Here is a 12,573-nt window from a genome sequence, read left to right as displayed (position 1 = left end):
CTGGATAACTTCACACATTTCCTTTTATATCTTACTGTTCTGTTATCTTATTGTTTCTCAGGCAGTGGACCGCAACCCCCAGGATGTTCATAAAAGGCACTCTGGGACAGTTAAAAGATGCTGAAATTTTTATTACACTCTAAAACAAAACATATCTCTTCTCCATTCCCAAAACGCCGTTATCTCTCAAAATCAAGCTTTGCTATCAAATTCTCAAATCACTCATACAAATAAATGATATACACTTCTTAGATGATACATTTTACCCATGTTCTCTATAGGATTAAGACTGATGTGGATGTGTGATTTTGAGTGTGATGACCAATTTCAGCCCAATTTGACGGATGGTAGAAGTCTCCAAGATGCACAACTTCTGCACATTCTGTGAAAAAACTGGTACTGGGGGGAAGTGGAGAGGATCCCAAATTTCCACTAGCAGAAAGACAGGGAGAGTTTAAGAAAGCCAAGTGGCAGCTCGAGGACTTCAAATCAACCCACAAATATCTTTCAGCCAGCTGTAGGACATACTGTGTCCTTGCCAGATATACAGGTAAAGAGCCTCTGAGAAATCTGAGAGCTCAACTACAAAAATAGAACTGATATTCTCAGAGGAAGGGGATGATGGGATGTAGGAGAAAACTGGTGATGCTGTGAATATAGGGTATTTGGGGAAAGAAATAACTGTTAGGGATGCAGAGAAGAAACTGAGCCAGAACATTTTTCCCTCAGTTCCACTGTTCACAGAACGCACTTTTACCTCTGTTTTTATAGCCAAAGCATGGAACTCATAAAATGTTTCTGCAGAATGGAACTGAGCAGGCTGCACAGCCACATCACAGTTTTCACCCACAACTTTCCAATCCAACCCTCAGTTTTTCACCTTTCCAAACGACACAAAGAATTGTCCAGCTCACCTCAGAACAGGAGTAATGCCCAGGCCAATACAGGAATGCCCAAGCCTAACAAGAAGGTTACCTCTGGAGCTGAACAGACGGAAGATCTTAATGGCAGCATGAATTCCCTCTGAGAGAAAAAAGACTACATACCAGGCCCACCTGAACTGCAGATGTCCTTATAGGCTTGATGAAACTGTCCATTTGTTGGCAAGCCAAGCACCACAGCTGATTCCCTGCTCCATGCCTGCTCACACAGCTCCAGCACCCTATTTTCCCATGATGTGGGATATCTTCACTATCGTCAAACCCATCAGTATTCTGCCAGAATTTTCTGCCAAAGTTCTGGCACCCATGGCTGCTCATGATCTCTAAATAACCTCAGTCAGCTCACCTGGTGGGTCAGCATAAATGCTGAAGCTCAGTTCAAAGCCTGCTGATGTTCCTGGGCTTGCTTTCCTCTCTCAGCCTTCACACACATCCCTCTTTTTACAGAAGATGAGCCACATGGAAACAGAGGTGGGCAGATATGGTGGTTAAGGACCACTGGTCTGACATAAGAATATTAAATTAATGCTAAGAAGTACTCAGTACTGTGCCTCACGAGGTACTTTGCTTCTGCTAAGTTAAACCACATCTCTTAGAAAGAGGCGCTCAATACTATCTAAAGACTTAACTGGTAAAAAAAAAAACAACACCCTGTAAAGATAGCTTACAAATGAAGCTTAAGTTACAAAGCCACATGCCTCATGGCTAATGCAAACATTCTGAACTTCAGATTCCAAACACAGCATTTGTCAAATTAAGGAACAATGTACTACTTGAGATCTCCTCCTGTGGGTCCTCATACACCGTAATCTGTCAATTTTTAATCTTTTTTTTGAATAGCAAGAACACTCGTCCCTTCAGCTCTTCTTTCATTTACTTAAATCTATCTTGAAATCTTTCTGACTCTATACATGAAAGGGAATGATGTTGGAACCAGACAGAGTGTGCTTGGGCAACACGGTGGGTGACAGAAAACCTTTTTTTTTTTGCACTCACATTCGGGTATCAAATTGGATCTCATGAGTGCAGCAATGCAGTGAGAGCTCTACTCAGATGCTCATCTACCACAGCCCCCAGTCCCTCTTCTAAATAGCTGTTTTTCATAATATGGTCTTCTATAAGTAGGATGCTCCCCATATTTTAAAGAAGTTTTATGCTGCATTTGGCATTTTAAAATATGGGTTGTTCAAGCAAGCCCAGTTCACTGTGATATCTGAACGTCTAGCTACACTTGCTATTATTTATTAAACAACTATGTGCCATCTGAAAACTTCAGCAACAGTTAATACACATTTCTGTTCTAACAAATTGATAAGGATACTTAAGAATTCTGGGCTGCAAACAACACCATTGTCTGACTCCCCAAGACACCCTGCCTATGTCCTGGCATGAGGCTGGGTTCTTCCAGCCTTCCACAATTCACCCCTATACCAACATCCAAAAGACAGCATTAACAAAGGCTCTGAGTGCTTCAAGGTCAAGACTTTTAAGACTCTTACATAAGTCTCCTTGTCCTGCAGACTTCTTTCAAGTAGAAAGGCAAACAATCAACACAGCTGCCATGAAGAACTTCACCTTTTCATTCTGAACAACACCGTTTTAAATGGACTTTTAATTGTGGCATGTAACCTCTCTCCTATGTCTGCTTTGGCTCCTAAGAACTGAAAATTGGGTAATATGAAATCACTTTCAAAAGGAGTTCCTGGGAAAATCTGGGAAGTGTGGAAAGCCTGATATCCACACCATGCAAGTTAGTAACAACTATGAAGGACAACAGATTATGTCAAAGCAAGCAAGGCAAAACCAATGCAGCTATTTTAAGTCAGGTTTTGCAAAATTAGAGTTCTGTGAAGATGCCAAAACACTCACATTATGGAAATGTGGCTAACAAAGTCCACTTGGGTTTTGATAAATCTGTCATTCACAGGTCTTAAAAAAATGAAACTCCCAGAGGATAAAAATAAATGTCCTTGTAAGGAGAAATAATTAGAAACAGATGGTAGGAGAATACTGTCAATTTTCAGAGTGGAGAGAGGTCAATGGTGGAGTCCTGCAGGGATCCGTGCTGGAACCTGGGAGCTGTTCACTCATTTATAAATGAGCTGGAAAGCAGGGTAAACAGCGAGGTGACAAAGTTTGCTGCTGATAACCATTCAGGTGAGCTAAGATAGAGGCTGACTATGAAGAAAGACTTTTCAATATTGAGTGACTAGGCAATAAAAAGACAAATTAAATTCAGTGTAGATAAATAAATATGAGATCATTTCTTCAAGGGGAAAATACCTAACCTCACAAAATGATGTGCTCCAAGGTGACTATTACCACTTCAGGAATGAGATCTTGGGGTTATAATAGGCAGTTCTATGAAAACATCAGCCCACTGCTCACTTGCAGTGCAAAAGCAAGAATTAGGAATTACTAGGAGAGGATCAGAGAACGAAAGAGAGAATATTATTATGGCATTGAATAAACGGATGTTTTTTTCTGTCTTGAATGCTGCATGTATTTCTGGTTCCACCACCTTCAAAAAAGGTGGACAAAGCAGGCTGGAAATGGCACAGGCAAGGGCAGCAATCATGAACAAAGGAATGGTACAACCCAAAGACTAATCAGCTAAAGATTCTGCAGGTCTCATAAACAGGTAACTGAGGGAAGACAACAACAGTCTAATTAGGAAAGGCACTGGGAAAGTGCTTGGGGACCCACTGTACACTGCCTCTTTCAATACATGAGCCAAGGAGTTAGATGAGTTCAAAAAATGATTAGATGATAAATCATAAGAAAGAAATTCCACCAAGAGCTTTGAAATGCTAAGGCTTTGGCTCAGGAAATCCCAGAACTCAGGTGCCCTCGCACAGACATACACATTGCTATTATCCTATTCATCCATGGAACATTTATATGCCTTTCTTTTGTTTTGCCTGCTTTTACCTTTTCTGTAACTTGCAACTTTATAGCAAAGAAAAAAGTAATGAAAAATGTCTAATAAAAAAAACCACAGGAGAACTGAAGCGCTTGTTTAACTTCCATAGGAAAGAATCTTAATAAATGTCTTTATTTGTGAGTTTCCTTGCAAGCTTTAGATGCCAGGTATTAAAAAGCAATAATACTTCATCTCTAACACCTTCACCAAGTGCCTTTGTTCACACAGCTGCTCAAATTAGGTAAGCATACATACAAGAATGTATGATTCTGAAATGTCAGAAAGGGAGGCTAGAGAATCAGAGAACTGTGGGGGTTGGAAGGAACCTCTACAGATAATGGAGTCCAACCCCCCTGCCAAAGCCCTACACCAGGTTGCACAGGTAGGCATCGAGTTGGCTCTTCAACATCTCCATAGAAGGAGACTCCACAACCTCTCTGGGCAGCCTGTTCCAGTGCTCCGTCACCCCCACTATGAAGTTCTTACACATTTGTGCAGAACTTCCTGTGCTTCAGCTTCCCCTTGTCCTATTGCCACACAGCACTGAGTCTGGCCTCATCACTTTGCCTGCCACATCTTAGATATTTATAGACATTGATCTGTCTGAGTCTTCTTTTCCCCATGCTGAACAGACCCAGGCCACTCAGCCTTTCCCATAAGAGAGGTGCTCCAGGCCTTTATCATCTTTGTGGCCCTCTGCCAGACTCTCTGTGCTCTATTCCTTCATCCCCCAGCTTGCATTCATAGTGGGGGTTGCCAAAACCCAGGTGCAAGACCTTGCACTTGGTTTTGTTGAACCTCATGAACCTCACCTGAGCCTGTTTAGGTCTTTGTGGATGGCATCCCATCCCCTGGGCATGCTGACTGCACCCACACTTGGTGTTACCTGCAAACTTGCTGAGGATGCACTAGATCCAACTCTCAATGTTACTGATGAAGATAATAAAGTGCATCCGTCCCAGTACTGACCTCTGAGGGAAATCACTGTCACTGATCTCCATCCAGACACTGAGCCACTGACCACTACTCTCTGGGTACAATCTTGCAACCAGTTTCTCATCCATCAAACAGATGATGTATTGTGTATCCTGACAGCATTAAGCACATAGAGCAAAATAAAACAATACAAGCAATGGTAAAAGCATTAAGGAGTCTAATGTATGTTGTCCTCACATACACATAGGAAATTCCTTTTATTCTTGGATTTTTCTGCTTAATGATGTATAGATATGATAAAATGAAGACAAGGATTCAGAATGCATGTGCCCAAGACACTGTGCATCTTTTCCTTAATTAAAAAACCACCTCTTCAAAACAAGAGCTATATCATGCTGACGATTCACAATGACTCACACAGTTGCAAATGTGATCAAAATGTTTCTTTTAAAGAAATATGATCCTAAGCTATTATTTGTAACCCTAAATGAAGCACGACCCCATGTTGAAAAAGAACTTATAGGGAGACTTAAATTTCATGAAGTATTACTACATGATCTAACTGAATATTAATACTACTAAGGTACAAAATAGCAAGCAAAATCAAAGCCACTCCCATCTACTTGTTTATGTTACTACTTCAGGTTCAGTTTTGTTTCTGTGCAATGCATATGCCATACACATGTAATTGACATTACTATATCGTTACCTGTGAAATAAGCATCTAAAGCTTGCTTTGCTACTTACTTACATTCCCAAAACAGTAAAACAGTAACAAAAGCCAATCAGATAGCTTATAGGAAAGCTATCAGAACTCATTAAAATTCCCTTGTGCTGCACATTTTGTTCCATGTCATACCCATGTCTTAATTGCATAGCTTTCTTCTCCAAAGGAAGCGCCCAAACCAATGCAGATTTTCCCTCCTTTCGAGGAAACTTCTTTGGTGTAACACAGAACAGCCAGGCCAATGCTAAATTAAATTACAACATTCAGCAAACAACAAAATAATTCTCTGTGAATAGCCACTATCATTACAGTTCTTCCAGGGCATGCCCATACGAACCGGGAATGATGGCCAATAATCACGTGGCTTTAAAGGCATTCCCCTAATATTTAAATTTTGGATTTCAGTAGTCTGAAAAATGATTCTGCTACTGATCTAAAAGTCCTTTTATTGACTTTTAATGCCAACAGCACATCTACCAGCTTCAGAGACTATGAGGCAAAACCATGGCGTTTTGCCTGAAAACATATCTTCAATGTCCCATCTGAATACATGCATCATGGTGTACCCTGGATGGACTTCACGCCAGCTACATGCAGTGGTTTCTAAACATTGCTATTCACCTGTGCAGAAATATAGTAAATAAATCAGATTAATTTTTATCTACTCTATACTAGCTTCTAGTGGCATAGAACAGTAGAACCCTGTAAGTAAAATACAGTTATCCCTAATGTCAGTAAGTATAAGACAGCTGGAAATTGTGCTGTCCTACTGCATACAGTACACAAACAGAAGAGGCTGAGGATGCACCAAACCAGTATATATTTGTGCTATCTTTTACAGGTGGAGCAGTAGCTGAAAGCAAAAGTCCTTAACAGAGCAGAGGAGACATTCAGTGGTGCAAAGATGGAACACTTGGCTCTGCCTGCAGCCAACTGACATGACTACGTGCAATTAACAACACTGTATTGGGATGAGTGTTATTGAACAGACAAAGTAGCCACCAACATCACATAGGATTCCCAATGCAGAGAAGATGAACCCAATCTCAATCTCACTGGCAGGGAGAGAAAATTTACTGATCTCAAGTGTCTGCGGATCATTCCCCAGGTGACAAGAAACTGCACAGAAACTCAAATAACAAGAAGAGCATAAAATACATAGAACACACGTAGAAACAGAGAGAGATGGATAAAGCTGTCTCACACAAACCAGAAATTTCCACTTAGCCTCATGAACTAGGTGGCAAGAAGCTGTTCAGGAAACGACTCAGAACAATTATTGCTCAGAAAATGAAACGAATATAGGTCAGTTTGGGGGACTGAAAAGTGAGTGTGAGCCCATTCGGGAGACATTTTCTCTGCCTTCCTAACAGCAACCCCTGAACTTCTCCTTTTCAGGAATCTATCAGGAAGACAAGCAGAAGGGATACTTTGACTTTACACTTTTTTCTCCCCCAAATTAATCAAGAATTAATCTTTCCTATCTCACTGAAACCGATTTTATTGCTATCCCAACTCCAGAGACCATTCCATCCTCCCTCTCTGCTTTCCCGCTGCACACAAACTGCCACATCCCCACCAACTCAGAATGAAAGCAATGTTGAAGATGCGAGAAGGGATGCCCTGGTGTTCCCCCTCCTTTTTATCATGCGCTTTCCTCAGGGAGACTCTGGATGTGATGGGGAAAGTCAAACGAAGTCAGGCGACTAGCAAAGGAGATGAGATTTCCGCACACTGGATGTACAGAGAGACGCAAGCCTCGTAAATGGGGGGGGCAGGATCCAACCCCAACCTCAGGCACGCGGACTCCAATTCCAGCCTCACCCCGAGCTCTCGCTCCGTCCCGAGCCCGGCGTTAACCCCACCGCGCTCAGCCGCCCCCACCCGCCGCTGCCACGTCCATTTTCTCCCGACCTCAGCAGCAGACCAAGCGCCGGAGCACGGGGCCGGCAGCGCTGCGGGCAGGCCGGGGCCGAGGGGCCGCCCGGGGCCACGGGGCAGGGCCGGGGTCAGAGCCGCCCGCCCGCCCTTCCAGCCCGGATCCACCGCCCCGCCGCGAGTCCCGGGCCGCGACGGGCGGCACGGAGCCCCCGGGCCGGGGCCGCTGCCCCACTCACCCGAGGTCAGCTGCATCCAGGCACAGATCTTGTAGACGGTGGCCGTGTTGCAGAAGAAGAAGAGGATGAAGCAGACGATGCAGGCGATGATGAGCATCATCGAGAGCCCGATGAAGAAGGAGGCGGCTTTGAACGCTCCCGAGGGCAGGCTGGAGAAGTCCGTGAAGCTGCCCCGGCAGGTGAGTTCCCGGCTGAAGCCGTTGCCGATGCAGTAGTGGAAGAGCCCGAAGTAGCCCGCCTGCGGCGTGTCCACGCCGTCTCCGATCCAGTAGGGCTGGATGAAGCACACCACGTTGACGATGGCAAAGCAGATGGTGAAGATGGCCCAGAGCACGCCGATGGCCCGCGAGTTCCGCACGTAGTTGGTGTGGTAGATCTTGGCCGCCTCCTGAGCCGGGAGCATCCCCGCTGCTGCCGCTCCCGCCGAGCCCGCTCCCGTCGCCGCCGTCCCTGCAGCCGCTCCGGGCATCCTCGCCGAGAAGCTCCCCCCTCCCCTTCCTCCTCCTCCTCCTCCGCCCCGCTCACTCCTCTCGACGCGACGCGCTCCGCCGCTGCGTGCGAGAGCCGAGCAGCCCCTCCGCCGGGCTTCCGCGGCGCCGCGCCACCACCGCCACCGCCGCCGGCAGCGCGGCCCGCCGCCTCCTACCGGGGCTCGGGGCTCGGCGCCGCCGGCCGCCGCGCACCGCCCTCCCCGCAGCCCGCCCTCCCGCTGCCGCCCGCAGCTCCTCGGCGCGCCGGGCGCCAACGGCCGAGCGCCGCGGGGCCGCAGGAGCCCCTCCGCCCTGCGCAACCGCGGCTCCTGGGGCGGGAGGACGGCCGGCGGGGGATGCTCGGCGGCGGCTGCCGGCTCGGGGGACGGGCCGCCTGGGCGGGGAGCTGCTCACGCCGCGAGTCCCGGGGGGACGCGTTCAGGCAACACCTTGAAGTTTAAAACCTCCGCGGCGCTGCTCGCTCGGCTGCGGCGGGGTGAGCGGGGGCACGGGTGGGCTCGACTCGTGCCTAAATCAGCCCCCAGCCAGGCTGAGGTGCGGTCAGCCCCACGAGAACATCGAGGGTTGCTTCCCGCCGCACGAGGAGCCCCTCGCAGCGCACGCGGACCAGAAGTGCCCTAAAGCAGCGGCGGTGCGGGGCTGCCGCTCCTGGGGCCATCGGCGAGGAGCCGGAGTTGACGCCGCGCCGAAAAGCCGCTCAGCCGCTCGAGCGACTTGGGCCTGGCACGCGGTGCCCTGAACGTTTTGGCATGCAGCAGTAATTAGCATATATTAATGAGCAATTAGCATCTGGTAATAATCATTCATACTCCAGTGACACTTGGATTCGCAGTCCCCGACCTATGCATTGAGCTCGAGTTAATAATAATAATTGATGGTGCATATATAGAGCTCTTTGAAGATTGCTCTCCTCGGGAGGCGCCGCAGCCGGAGCGCCGGGGACGCAGGGAGCGGCGGAGCGGGGCTGTGCGGGTCCGGAGCCGGCAGAGGGCTGCACGCAATTAAATATTAGTGCTGATCGGTCCTCGAAGTGTGGGAATTGTTCCCCTCGCCCGGTACAGTTTTGCTGCTCCTTCAGACAAAGTTTGACTTTTCAGTCAGTTGGCAGAAAAAAATGGGCAGGTTGAATAGAGTATGGGCTGCGTCTGACTGGATTGCTCAGATGATGCCTTGGAGAGGCAGCTGAGCTCATTCCAGCTTCACGCCACAGGAGGATCTTTCCCCCTCTCAGTGCTTGTCCTCTTTTCTGCAGGCCGAGGTTAGCTGGGCCCCAGGACGCAGCAGAGGACACCTTGTATCTCAGTGCTGTAAGGAGCCATCAGGAGGTGGAGAGGATTAGAGCCAGGCCTGAGGTTGTCCATGGAAAGCTGCGTGGAATAGAAGGATGTGGGGAAGTTAGCTGACAGGTGGCTGAACATGAGCCAGCAGTGTGCCCAGGTGGCCAAGAAGGCCAATGGCATTCTGGCTTGTATCAAAAATAGTGTCAGCAGGGTCAGGGAGGTGAAAAATTCTTCTCAGGAGAGTGGTAAGGCACTGGCACACACTGCCCAGCAAGGTGGTGGAGTCAGCATCCCTCGAGGTATTCAAGAAAAAGGTAGATGTGGCACTTGAGGACTTGGGAATGGGTTGATAGTTGGGCTAGAAAATCTTAGTGGTCTTTTCCAACTTTCATGATTCTATGATTAGGACAAACAGTTCAGGAATAGAGGTCAGAGAAGGCTGAGCAAGGAGTTCTAGGAGCTCCAAAAGAAAGGAGGTTATGAGGGGTGTCAGTGGAGTGAAAGGGCTGGGGATGGTTGCCCTGTGTGTGCACACAAAGGTGAAACCTGGAATCAGCACGGAGGAACGAAGAGATATGGAGCTGGGAAGGAGCCAGGAGAGGAGAAGTGCTCTGCAGAATAAATGGATGAAGGGAAGTGGGGAGGAGGAAATACTGAGACTGGAGGAGAAGTTGGAGAAAAAGAGTCAGATGAGAGTATCGAGAGAAACACGGGAGCCTGTCTGGTCAGGAAGCAGGGAAAGAAGATAGGACTGTGCTGACACGCTGAGTGTTAGGGTGAGAAAGGAGGTAAGATTATGTGCACCCAGGCAGTGGCCGTTCTTTGTGTCCTAGAACATCAGGGTGTCCTTCTCTGCTCTCTAGCACCAAAAAATGATACCTGCTGGTCGTTCAGTTTAGTGCATCTGAATGGTAACATGGTACCAGGTGCTATTCTGGAGGCACCTGAGTCATTCCAAATGTGTCCTTTACCAGAACTTTGTATCCCCACTTTTATTTTGTATTAGAAATTTCTGTGAAATTCACTCCGTCCCCTTCTAGTCTCATCTCCTTACAGTGTTGATCTCTATAGAATAATAAATTATAAATCTTTCATCAGTTACTTCAGGAGTTTGAACAGCAGAAGCCTCTACGTTGGATTCAAAAGTTCCTTCCAAGACAGTTAACCCAGTGGTATCAATATTCTGTCACGCAAAGAAATAGTGCTTGTGTTTTTGCAAATGACAACTGGAAATATGAACACAACTGCAAAAGTGCTTGATCAAGATTCAAAACCAAAGGTTAAGAAAACCCAGGAAAAAGATTATCTGTGCAATCCTTAATTGGTTCTTTCGTATTTGGTTACTCTGATATATATACTCTGAGGGCCCCCCACTGCAAGAAAGATATTGAGGCCCTGGAACGTGTTCAAAGGAGGGCAACAAAGCTGGTGAGGGGTCTGGAACACAGGCCATATGAGGAGAGGCTGAAGGAGCTGGGAATGTTCAGCCTGGAGAAGAGGAGGCTCAGGGGAGACCTTATTGCTCTCTATAACTTCCTGAAGGGAGGTTGTAGTGAGCTGGGGGTCGGCCTCTTGTGTCATTAGTGATAGGACCAGAGGGAATGGCTTCAAGCTACAGCAGGGGAGATTCAGGCTGGACATGAGGAAGTATTACTTTTCAGAAAGGGTGGTCAGGCACTGGAATGGACTGCCCAGGGAGGTGGTGGAGTCACCGAGCCTGGGGGTGTTCAAGGAAAGACTGGATGTTGCGTTGAGGGACATGGTTTAGTGGGAGCTATTGGGAATAGGTGAACGGTTGGACTGGATGATCTTTTAGGTCTTTTCCAACCTTGGTGATTCTATATACTTTCTAATAACATAATTGCTTTTCTACCATCCTTGCTCACTTGTTTCACAGCACTGGCAGTTGCTACTTGATGAGAACCCTCTCCTGAGGTTTTTTTCTCTCCCTGTTCAGTGTGCAGCCCAGATTTGCTTTTCTGCACGTGGTGTTTGCAACTGCAGACAGGCTTAGGATGCTTTTTATGGTTCTTACCACAATTATGTGAGTGCTTTGCAGTCTTGGAAAACATCATGTCTCTGTGAGATAGGATACTTAGGATGCAGGTATATTCTGGACAGAACAGTTAAGGTAAAAGACAGCTGAGAATTCATTTCTCAAAGCAGAGCTCCCATGGATTTTGTTAGTAGCTCTTCTCCAAACGAGGCCTCAGTAGGAGCCACACTGAGCTGCTGCTCATCTAGAAAAGGCTTTAAGCATCTTGCCTGCCAATGCACACATCCTGTCTGTGGCAGGAGCGGGGATCATTTCAAGCTCTTCACAGCAGCATTCATCATCTTAATCTTCAGAAGATTATCCTTTCTCTCCAACAGCCCTGTTCATACTTTCACTATTTTTTCTCCCTGAAAATTGTCTGGGTCCCAGCTCTGTGTCTGCCATCTAGTTTCATCTAAAAAAAGACTTAAACTATGTTAGCCAGGCTTTTCACCAAAAGCTTCTTCAAAAGGTGAAGCAGGATTCTCATCAACATGATCCTTCTTGACAGCAGACACAGAGTCACACACCAAATAAGGCAGGATCCTGTTTACAAATTAGCAAATGAGCATGCAACACACAGCAAAGGGAATGTGAATCATGTGGCATGGACAGCTCTTTTTTTGGCACATCCCATCAAGTACCAGATTTTGCAACAATAATTCTATTTTTAGGAATGCATGTGTACGTGTGATTATAAAACGTGTGAGCTTAAAGAGAATTCATACAATCTTTGTAGACCATAATTGTAACCATTTTATCAAATAAAGTGTGCTGATTTTTATTCGTGTAGATCATTACAAAAGCAAAAAGATAAAGGATATTATTTGCTTTGTGTCTCCAATAAACTACTTGCAGCATCTCTATTTGGAACTTAAGTACTTCCTGTGGTAGAGCAGTGAAAGAGAAGCTTAGGCATTCTATGTGTCTGGAGGACTTAGTGGAAGGACTGCATTTTGTGCTGGGGACAACTTTTGATAGGATACGTAAGGACTATAGATGAGTGCTACTGCTGGACCAGGGGTCATATCTGGGAAGAAATGCATGTAGAATCACAGAATCAGAAATATAGAATGGCTTAATTTGTAAAGGACTTCAGAGATCATCTAGTTTCAATCCTCCT

General features: G+C 46.5%; 1 protein-coding gene across 1 annotated transcript in view; it reads right to left on the bottom strand.

The window, feature by feature from the left end:
* Positions 1–7,691, bottom strand: part of LHFPL3 (LHFPL tetraspan subfamily member 3) — a 235,326-nt gene extending 227,635 nt beyond the window's left edge. Inside the window, exon 1 of the transcript XR_006179204.1 lies at positions 7,645–7,691. The gene's annotated coding sequence lies outside the window, so the exon portion shown is untranslated. The remainder of the gene's footprint in view (positions 1–7,644) is intronic.
* Between the last annotated feature and the right edge of the window lie 4,882 nt (positions 7,692–12,573).

Source organism: Lagopus leucura, unplaced genomic scaffold (assembly GCF_019238085.1).
Source record: "Lagopus leucura isolate 7727_CA_CO unplaced genomic scaffold, USGS_WTPT01 Super-Scaffold_100008, whole genome shotgun sequence".
Classification (NCBI taxonomy): Eukaryota; Metazoa; Chordata; class Aves; order Galliformes; family Phasianidae; genus Lagopus; species Lagopus leucura.
Note: the sequence above shows the minus strand (reverse complement) of the source record. Positions and strands in the feature narration are given on the sequence as shown.